Raw genomic sequence first — 11,217 nt, 5'->3', positions numbered from 1 at the left:
TAGACTTATGCAATAAAATTTATAATATCCCTTAATGACTAAATAATCTGTATAGAGCAAGCAAGGGGTCGAACCACAAGGAGGCACTCTGCAATAATTTTTATCCTAATTCAAATGAATTAATTCAAGACTGAATTAATTTTGCATTTAATTGATCATGTTTGAGTTTTAATTTTTTGTGATTAATCAAAATTAAACAAAAGCTTAATTTTGATCTTAATGTTTTCGGTTAAGACACTCTAGATACGATTACTTTGATTCTTAAATCAGATTAATTCGGATTACCAATATTCCAATTAAGATGATTTATGATGACAATTTTTATGTATTAAAATTGGGAATTATTAATCAAGAAAAGGATTTTTGAAATTGGACTTGAAGATGGACTATTTTTGGATGAAATTTTGGATTTAGTTTTTTTTATATATTGAGTTGAATTTTCAAGCAATCAATTTATAAATCTAGAGAGAGAAAGTACAGGAATTAACCTAGAGAGAGAGAGTAGAAGAATTTGGGGGAAATTGAATTAAAGATGTCATCTGACCCTAATCTAGAGATCTAAGAAGTAATTGGGATGAAAATAAATGCAGACTTAAGATTTTATAGTCAGTTCTTGAATCAAAATAAAATTGCAATGCTAATCGTCATTCAAACCAACTTCAAGGGTATGCACATTTTGCCCATTCCTTGGCGTTTTAGATTTGTACAAGAAGAATTTAAAACAATGAAAAAGAAACTTGCAACTTTGAAGAATGAATCAAGATCTGTTGACTTCAGAAACAGAACCTGTGTCGTTCCTGGCCAATTTCTTGGGGGAGAGCTTCCAAAGTAAATTTCCCCTTCTTCCCGACCTCTATTAAAAAATCCAACTGTATGGCTCGTTGAGGGTGAAAAGACAAACCTACCCTCAAAATTTGGGCACAATTAGACGACTAGATATCAAGATATCTCTGTTTTACTGGCGATTAATCTCAACCATTGGATTAATTTTATCTCTCCTCCATGCAGAGAGAAGTGGCATTTTCTGATTTGTCGCCTTGTTTTCACCACCCTCATATCATGTGTTGCCACGTGTTTTTGCACTGAAATGGTGCAATCATCGCCATTAAAAGAGAGATAAAATGATGCCCTTTTGTGTGGATGAGATCACGCCACGTCGCCTTTCATCTTTGTTTAATAAAACATAAAAGGAGGCAAGATTATCATTTATTAAATGCATGTGGAGTTGATTGCAGCGTGCAATCAATGCACACGGCTAATCGATTCCACGTACAAGGAATATTTATACTTTATAAATGTACCATTTCCTCATTGCACGCACCACTTGTTTCTTTTGAAATAATGATTTGCTCATTATGGCATTGCGCATTGCGATGCCATAATGAGCCAATAAACTGCTCATTGGGTGCATCCAATTATTCGCCCAAATTTTTGGGCGAATGACGTGGATGCCACGAAATTCATAAAAAAATCATTTAAAATACTAAATAAATCATAAAAATATTCTTTTAATTCTAAAATTCATTTCTTGGCTATACAATGGTCAGAAAATTATAAAAAATATGGAAAATTCCAGAAAATTAGGAAAATCCTTACAACCTCTAGTCAAGTACTTTATGCCCTGGAAAAATAATTCTTCAATGCACCGAGGTTAAATATGATGTAAAAAATAAAAAAAATAAAAACAATCATAAAATTATAGTGCTATTCATTTATGTCCATTTAATTAAGATAATATGCAAATATAGCTAGTAAAACACATATATGTATGTAATATTCATCAATTTAACATTATAATTTGTAAGTTATCATACACCCCACTTAAATCATTGCTAGTCCCTTAGAAATGTACTATTGTTACTTTAGATGACTTCTTCATCCATCAATCCTCATTCATCTGCATGAAGTGTTAGAGATATCAATAACATGGTGAAAAGGTACTCCCCTTGACAATTTGGATTCCACCTTCTCAGGAATATGGGCGCCATCCCTCTTGGTTTGGGTAGAGCTAATGAAATGAGATAAAAAGATCTATTTCTCTCTAGATTTGACATTATGATCCAAAGGTTCCTCACTCTACTCTTTAAGTGGTGGACCTCTCACCTCTCATATCAAGGTGCGCTATAAAGCCACTAGATATCAGTGGTGGACCTCTCACCTATCCCTTACATACCCACTAGACACCATAGCCATTTGCATGATCATGATGCACTATAAAGCCATGCTTCCCTACACATTAATGTCGGACGTCGTTGACGGCGTCGTCAGAGGGGAAATTCACTAGGTGAATGTAACTACGTGATGCGATGTGACCTAGGTGAATGTACATGCAGGCCTCGACTGGTGATGATTTGCCGAATCCCAAGCTCCGAAGCAGACGATCGGTGACGGTAACGGTGACCTTCCGACCCCTCGTCGGAGCTACGATGGTGACTACGATGCCAAACAGAATAAGTCCGTAGGGGCTCGCACGTAACAGATAAGCTCGGCCTGTGTCTAGGAAGACGCTCAACTTTGTAGTTTTTCTCGATAATATCTCTCACCTAATCTAATCCGAGCGCGATAAAGTGCAGCATAAAAATATACTGAAAGACATAATTAAAATGACGAGCAAGGGGAACGGTGTACCTTTGAGGGTGGCGACGTTCATTGTCGATATCTTTGTTGGCGTGAACCTATACGGGCTTAACGGCGGAGGCTGTAGCTCGATGACAACATTGGGACGGTGCTGGAGAGTAATACTGGAAGGTGGAGGCAAAGAGTAACAAGACATGTCAGTGCCGAGAGAGCACACACGTCATGCTTGTTGACATCAACAGAAGGCACGACGGGCACAACAAATGACCCGACAACTCTAGCACAGAGGATTTAGGGCGGCAGCAGGACATCGACGACAAGCAATACACGCCCAGAGTAATTCCTCTCACGTAGAAAAAATGGTCAAGGCTCTGACCGGCTGGGGTGCAGATCCGCAACAAGACCCGTGGAATCAAATGCCCAACGGATCGGATGATCAGCTTCTGAAGAGGCAGTGGTCGTAAGCCGTCTGATCAACTTGGATTGATCGGACGTGGTCCAAGTCTGAATAGAATGTCGAGCGCCACCCAGAAGATACCCGATCGTGAGTCGGTTCAATACCCAACGCGGGTGCGACTGTTGGGTCCGATTCTGCGTTTACTAACTCAGGAAAGGGAATGGATCGCCCACGCACGTGACACGATTATGGAGCGGCGGGATGAGGAAGGGACGATACCGTCGCAGCTTTCAAACGGTGCAGAGAAGTGTGAAAAGGCAATCGATTGGGGAAGTCACGCCCACGGTCGTTCAAAACACGGTTGGGTCGCTAGATGGAGCGGACTGCCTCCGCCGACGGATTTAGTCGAGGCCTAACCTGGCGATGGTCTGAGGATCACAAAGGCTGACCAAGGGCCCTTTGACTCTGGAGCCAGTGCGCGAGAACGGCAGGGGATTCCGACCCGGCGACGGTCGATGATGGTCCCACCTTAGCAAGCGACGATCCGACGAGACGCAACACCTCTTCTTCTTTCCTTCTCTCTTTCTTCTTCTCCTTCTTCTTCACCATCTTCTTCCTCTCTCAAGATGAGACCTGGACGTGGGATAACTGCAACACAAATTCCAGATCTAAGATTGAACGTGGTCCCATCATGGCCTTATATAGGGCCATGATGGGCCCTTACATGGAGTTCAGAAAGGAGAGTCCAATAAGGATCTCCCCCTTCATTTACAACACAAATAAGAAACAACCGACAAGACGACGTGGACTTAAAACAATACACACTACTGAAAACAGAAATCAAGATGGCTGAGAAAAAATAATGAAACCAAGAAGATACGAACACGGACGTGTATTTGAACCCGGGCGTCTTCACAGACGCTTTGGCGTGCCGGTCAGGCTGGACACTGACCGACGTTGATGTTGATGTCGACGAAGATGGCTCCGATGACGCGTTGTCGATGATGCTTGGGCGTGCTCCATCACACATGTAATTCAAATTAATGGATGAAGAAGATCTCCTAAAGGTGGGTTTCGATTTGTAAATGGAATTTATGAGACAAAGACCCCCTCAACACTTAGATTGTGACATAATGATCCAAAAAAACTGTTGCAATTCTAAAAGCATGAAATGTTCTTCCCCCACTAAAATATGCAATGTCCTCAATGAATAGATATGAACATAAACATAATTCAGAAGTTCAGAATTGCAAAACTGCGTAGACGTGATCCTTGATTTTTCAAAACTTACTAATGTTGAGCCAACAGCTCTTTGTCACGTGTAAGAATTGTGCTTATTCTTGTTTATTCCTGGAAATTAAAAGCTGAAAGCAAAACAAAAAAAATGAAAAGCTGGTGAATTAGGCTAGTGCCCATTATTTGCGAAGGTAAAATGCAATAAAAGAATTAGGTTAGTTCCCATTATTTGCGAAGGTAAAATGCAATCAAAGAATTAGGTTAGTTCCCATTATTTGCGAAGGTAAAATGCAATCAAAGAATTAGTTTAGTTGCGAAGGTAAAATATATAGAATCCAAGTCCTAAGTTGGTGAATCCTGTTAAATAGGTGCAATTGGATTTTCCAACAGTGTTGTTGTAGGTGGTGGCAGATTTGGATCATAAATCAAGATTGCTCCATTTTCATATATGTCAGTAGTTTTAAACGGTCCATCCCATCTTGATTTTAACATTCCTAGAAAAAGCTTCAACTTAGAATTATAAGGCCATACCTTTTGATGTTTGTGAAAATGTTTGCGGCTAATGTTCTTGTCATGAAAATGCTTCATCCTGGCTTTATAGACTCTTGAGTTTTCATAAGCTTCATTCATTAGCTCCTGGAGTTCGTGCATCTACAATAAAGATTATTTTCCTACTGCATCTAAAGAGAGATTAAGTTTTTTTATAGCCCAATAAGCTCTATGTTCTATTTCCACTGGAAGGTGACAAGCCTTACCGAAAATAACCCTATAAAGGAGACATCCCTAAGGGTGTTTTGTAAGCAGTTCTATATGCCCATAGAGCATCATAGAGCTTACTTGACCAATCCTTCCCATCAGGCCGAATAATTTTTTTAATAATTCTCTTAATCTCCGTATTTGAATTCTCAATTTGACCATTGGCTTGTGGATGATATGGGGTTGTGATTCTATGTTGAACCCCATATTTCTTTAATATGGTCCTGAATTGAGAATTATTGAAATGGCTTCCTCCATCGCTAATAATTGCTCTAGGACAACCAAACCAGCAAAATATGTGTTGTTGAATGAATTTAAGAGCTAATTTATGATCATTTGACCTAGTGGGGATTTCTTCAACCCATCTGGATAGATAATCTACTCCCATCAATATGTACTCATGTCCATCTGAATTTGGGAATGGTCCCATAAAGTCAATCCCCCATAGCTCAAATATTTCCACTTCAATTATGGGCTGTAGTGGTATTCTATCTTTATTTTTAATATTTACTACAACTTGATACTTTAAACAACTAGATCATAACTTAAAAGTATCAGAGAATAAGCTTGGCCAAAAGAATCCATAATTTAAAAATTTAAATGTAGTTAATTTTGGGGCATAATGTCCACCACATAAAGAAGAATGACAAGCATCTAAAATACTCCATTGTTCTTTCTGGGGTACACATCTTCTAAACACATGGTCAACAACTATTTTAAAAAGTTTGGGTTCATCATAGTAATAGTAATTAATATCATTAACATCTCAATCATTAGGCAATAACCCTGTGACAAAAAAATTTACAATATGAGCATGCCATGGAAGTTTTTTACCTTGAATTTCTAATATGTATTCATCAGGAGATTCATCATGTATAGGCATGGATAATTCTGTAGATAATGTAGAAAGATGATCTGCTACTATATTGTCTATTCCACGTTTATCCTTGATTTCCAAATCAATTTCTTGTAAAAGTAAAATCCATCGTATTATTCAAGTATTGGTTTATTTTTTTTTTAGTAAAAACATTAAAGCAGCATGGTCCAAAAAACAATTATTTTACTACCTAAAAGATAAGAATGAAATTTCTCTAAGGCAAAAATAATAGCAAGCAATTCATTTTTGGTTGTTGAGTAGTTTACCTGTGCTCCTCTTAAAGTTTTGCTTGTGTAGTATATGGCAACTGGTTTATTGTCAATTCTTTAGCCTAGAATAGCTCCCACTGCACTGTTAGAGGCATCACACATGATTTCAAAAAGTTTACTCCAGTCTGGAGCTTGTAAAATTGGTGCTTGAATTAAGGCCCCTTTAATCTACAAGAAGGATGCTTTATCATTTTTGTTAAAAACAACCAATGTATCTTTAGAAAGTAAATTAGTTAAAGGTTTAGAGATTTTAGCAAAATCCTTAATAAATCTTCTGTAGAAGCCAACATGCCCTAGAAATCCCCTAAGCTGTTTTAGGGTTGTGGACAGGGGGAGGTTCTTGATGACCTTTACCTTGGCCCTGTCCACCCTTAGTCCATCCTTGCTGATATGGTGCCCTAGGATAATTCTCTCCTCCACCATGAAGTGGGACTTCTCCCAACTTAACACCAGATTGTTCTGTACACATATCTTTCATTCCGAGGGTAGGTTATGGTACTTGTGTGCCTTGTCCTCGCTTGAGCATTTCAATCTCTCTCTCTTGTGTTCTTCTAAGGTTTACATCAACATCTTCCTTTCTTCATGCATGTTCTTTCTCTCTTCTTGCCTTTCCTTGATAAAATCCATTAAAGTTGAGTTATTGTTTTCATTGTTGTTGTTAGGATTAAAGTAAAAAGGTATATAATAGTTTAGAATTTTTTTTGAATGTTATTGCTGGGAAAATTTCTTGGCAAAATTAGATCTTGCATTCCATTTGAGCGTGCTCTGCATCTTGTCTTTGTAATGCATTAATCTGTTCAATCATGGGGAAAGATTCATCAGTATGTTCTTCAATTTTAAATATGTTCAATGGGATGAATTTCAACTGAACTTAACAAGTGCGTCATGGTGTCACAGAGTCAAATCCTGAGCTAGGAACAATTCTCGAACCTGACGCGTGCTAGCCTTAGTGCTTGGAGCAGGAACATTGAGCAGCCTTGCTTTGTTGAAGTGGAAGTCTTTGCAATAGCTGAAGAATGTTTAGAAGGGGTTAGAAGAGAAGGTAGGGACGCAACCCCGTACAGGAATAGGGTCATTGCATTCATATCATAAAGGATTACATTGTAGTCATGGACATTAAATGGAGAAAGATGAGGGAAGACACCAAAGTAATGAGATGAGGCACCATGCGCCTTGTGGCCCGCCACTCTACATGTGCGCCCGTCGGCCCGGCGCTACACAAGTGCCGCCGGGCCAGGCGCAGCGCACCTGTGACCATGGCACTCGACCATTTGCCAGCCCATCCCAGCCTTGATGCTCCACACGCCACCAGAACCCGCGCTGACACCTATCGCACATGGTTAGCACAAATGCCACCATGCTCGGCCCCTCAAATTGGGCATAACGCTCCCAACACTACCCACAGGGGCACCACACGCCCACATCCATCTTGACGTGCTATGTGTGCCAATGCGTTAGTCTCCTAGTGAAATGTCTCCTGCCTCGCGCCTCACAGACACACAACGTGCATGGTGTGCACGCGAGGCCACGCCACCTGCGTGCACGCAACACTTAATGCCTACACGTGCACCCCCACACATTCCAGTGCATTGTGCCTACGCATTTGCCACCCATCTTGCACGTTATGCACATGCCCGCTCTCTCGGTAGCTCACGCACCCATCATACGTAGGCCTCACCTGATCAGCCGCGATTGAGCGCTGACTTGCACGCACACCATAAGGGCGATGGCTTTAAAGATCAAGGTCGGGCGTCACCACCCCAAGTGCGTGTTCGTGGTGTCGCACTTAAGAATACAATCTCCAATCATGAGTCCGATACACGAATAGGCTTTGACATTTTGGATTGAGGACCGGTCAGACCGGATCGAATCGGGACTGGCGGTCTGCCGTTTCTGGGGGGACCAGCCGATCGGTCTGGATTTGGTCTAAAGGTCAAGCCGCACCGGTACCGGTATATATTAAGTATTTATTAATAATGTTTTTCTTGGTGAACCCTACTCCCCATGCTTTGAGCGTTGCCTCTCACCCCCCTTCTCCCACTCATGCACACTCGTCATCGAAACTGAGTGGTCTCCTCATTATTGTACTCTCCTGGTCTCCCCAACCCCACTGAAATTGAGTGTATGCTCACCACTGCCACTCCGCATGCTCGACGCCTCCACCACCCTCTGCTCGTCTGCCACCCCCTCCCACCACCGCTCCGCATGCATGCCTCCCTATCCCGCCCCGGCGCCACCGTCTTGATTAGTTTTTCTGCTACTTTCTCTTTAAGTTCCAAGTCCAGTCATCCCCTGTCTTGTAGTACTATGTTAAAAGTAGTGACAATAACTACAAATGCAAACTTTGTAACATAACAAATAGAATAGTAACCAGGGATATGACAGGGATCACATCAAAGTTAAAGAAGCACCTAAAAGCATGGCATATCAAGGAATACAATGACTTAAAGCCTCTACTACTGTGAAACCTATATCAGGTTATTTGACGAAAAACTACAAAGTGTTCAGGCAGATCTCCCGGTGAAGCCAAAGCACTTTTGTTGGACCTTGTTGTGAGTGTGGATCTACCATTCTCACTTATTGACCATCCAAAATTTAAGAGTGTTTTAACCTTCTGTGCAAAAAACGATGATGCATATATTCCAAGTTCCAAGACTGTATCATGCACAACAGCTGAAAAATTTAAGCAGGAAAAGTCGAATCTGAAAGAGGTACTCAAGCCAATAGAAAAAGTGTCACTCGCAATGGAGACTTGGACAACCTCAAACCGTGTAGCTATACTTGGAATCACTGTTCATTGGATTGATACAACATGGATACTTCATGAATGAGATCTACGTGTTCACCAAATAGTTGATTCTCATCAAGGTGCTTACTTGGCAGAGGTAGTGCACAATGTGTTGAAGGATTATAATCTCACAAACAAGGTATGTCATCATTAATTCTTATCATGTAGTAATTACATTTATGAAATATTTTTCCTTTTTTTCCTAGGTGCTCGCTATCACAACTGACAATGCCGGTAATGATAAAACCATGGCCAAAACTTTAGAAAGGTTCATGAAGGGATCTGGTTCAGACTTCATCAACCAATATCATGCACCATGCATGGCACATGTTCTAAATTTGGCTGTTCCAAGAGGCCTGAAGGAGCTAGGTATTTAAGGTTCTTAACTTTTTCTGATATAAATCCTTCTTTTGAAAAACATTTAGCACATAATTTGACTCACATTACAGGGGAAAGAAGCTCTCTTTGTGAAGACATTGATGACCAAAATATCCTCCTTAATAATACTCAACTTTCATGTAAAGAAAATCTATATAGACTTCGAAGACTTGTCATTGCAGCTAGAGCGTCACCACAGAGAGTTCACCACTATCGTACTCTATGCCATAATTTGGGCATGGAAAATCAAAACTTGCTCATTGAAGATGTGCCCACTAGGCGGAACTCTACATATGAAATGATTGAAGCAGCTTACGAGAAGAGAATTGTGTTAGACAAGATGGCAAGTGATTATCTAAACACAAAAAGTTAGCTATTCAATCATGGCTGAAGAGTGGGATCTTTTGAAAAGATTTTCTGATGAACTAGAAGGCCTTCGTGATGCTACTAACATCTTTTCACAATCACAAACCATTACAACATCTACTGTTTTGAAGGAGCATCGACTTCTGTTAGATCAATTAGACTCTGCTATTCATGTGCTGGACGATATGCATCCTGAACTCTCAAGGTCACCAAGCAAGGAACAAACAAGGTAGCTCAAAATTGCATATGGTGCAATGGTATATTATCAACATCACTTGAAGTTAAAGCCTATGTTCCCCGTTGTGACAATGTTAGACCCACGAAAGAAGCTTGAGTTTATTCCCAATGATGAAATTTTTTTCATCATCTACACTATTGTACAATTTCTTAATAAAGTGTGGATGTTAAATAACAACCATCTATACTTCCAAAGCGCTCAAAATTAATGGTTGCATTGAATTAGATAAATACTTTAAAGAGCCTTGCATTGGTCCTCGTGATGACCAATGCAAAATATCCATGGCTAATAAAACAACTACAAGTATTTATCTACAAGTCCAATTCAAAGATCCACTGGAGATGAATTAGATAAATACTTGAAAAAGCTTTGCTTTGGTCCTGATGATGACCCACTCAAATGGTTGTCTGAAGTTGGGTCTGCAGAATATCCACGGCTTGCAGTTTTCGTAATGGAGTTCCTCCCTATTTGTGCTTTGAGTGAGCCATTAGAGTGTCTCTTTTCAGCAGGAAGAGGAATTTTCACTTTCAAAAGAGGACGGCTATCTGCAGAATCTATATCCAAATTGATGAATTTAAAATGTTGGGCTTGTAAAGCCGATGAGGAGAACAAAGAGAATGATGGTGAAGTGGAGGAAATTTCAAAGGATGATGATGAAGACTAAAAGTTTTTGTGATCATTTATGGTATTACTATCATTCGAAATTTAGATTGTCTTTTCCAATTTTGTGTTGTTTAATTATGATGTATGTTTATGCTTCTTTTAGGTTGTAGCAGCGAGATGGTGCCAAAGCAATGTTATGTTGGAGTTTGTCCAGAGATTGAACTGAAGACAGCTAGGAAGCAACATCTAAATCGTGTTTTTCACTTTCCATGATGGACATTCTAAATTATCTTGTAATGCCATATTATTTTAGGAAAAGTTCTTGCCAATTTTTCATCGTTGACTTTGATTTTGACTTTGACTTGTCAATATGACTGGACGGGAACCGATTAAGACCGGATCAAAACCGGACAAAACTTCAGGTAAGGTTTAGGTCCATGCCAAAAACTGGATTGGACTGGGACCGTCAAACCCTATACACGAACATGTCCCCATAGTTAGCACGCAGTCCTATGTGCAGGAATGTCGCATACTTTGAGGACCTTACACATGGAGATAGTTTTTTCTAACTCAGAAAGTATTCTCAACAAATATTAATTATTGAAAATGTATTAGTACGTTGCAAACCAATGAAAATAGAGACTATGGAGGGTACTTTCACACAATAGAGACTACAAAATAGTCAAATGGTGAATTAACATTATATTATGACTTGTAAATTAGAAAATGTGA

The 11,217-nt window shown here is 39.8% G+C and overlaps 1 long non-coding RNA gene across 1 annotated transcript; it reads right to left on the bottom strand.

The window, feature by feature from the left end:
- Positions 1-644: 644 nt before the first annotated feature.
- Positions 645-3,688, bottom strand: LOC144714348 (uncharacterized). Its single transcript, XR_013584326.1, has 2 exons — positions 2,629-3,688; positions 645-1,082 (listed from the first exon to the last, which is right to left on the bottom strand). It is a non-coding gene; the product is annotated as an uncharacterized LOC144714348 (long non-coding RNA).
- Between the last annotated feature and the right edge of the window lie 7,529 nt (positions 3,689-11,217).

The sequence above is a fragment of the Wolffia australiana genome, chromosome 17 (assembly GCF_029677425.1).
Source record: "Wolffia australiana isolate 7733 chromosome 17, ASM2967742v1".
In the NCBI taxonomy this organism is placed as follows: Eukaryota; Viridiplantae; Streptophyta; class Magnoliopsida; order Alismatales; family Araceae; genus Wolffia; species Wolffia australiana.
Note: the sequence above shows the minus strand (reverse complement) of the source record. Positions and strands in the feature narration are given on the sequence as shown.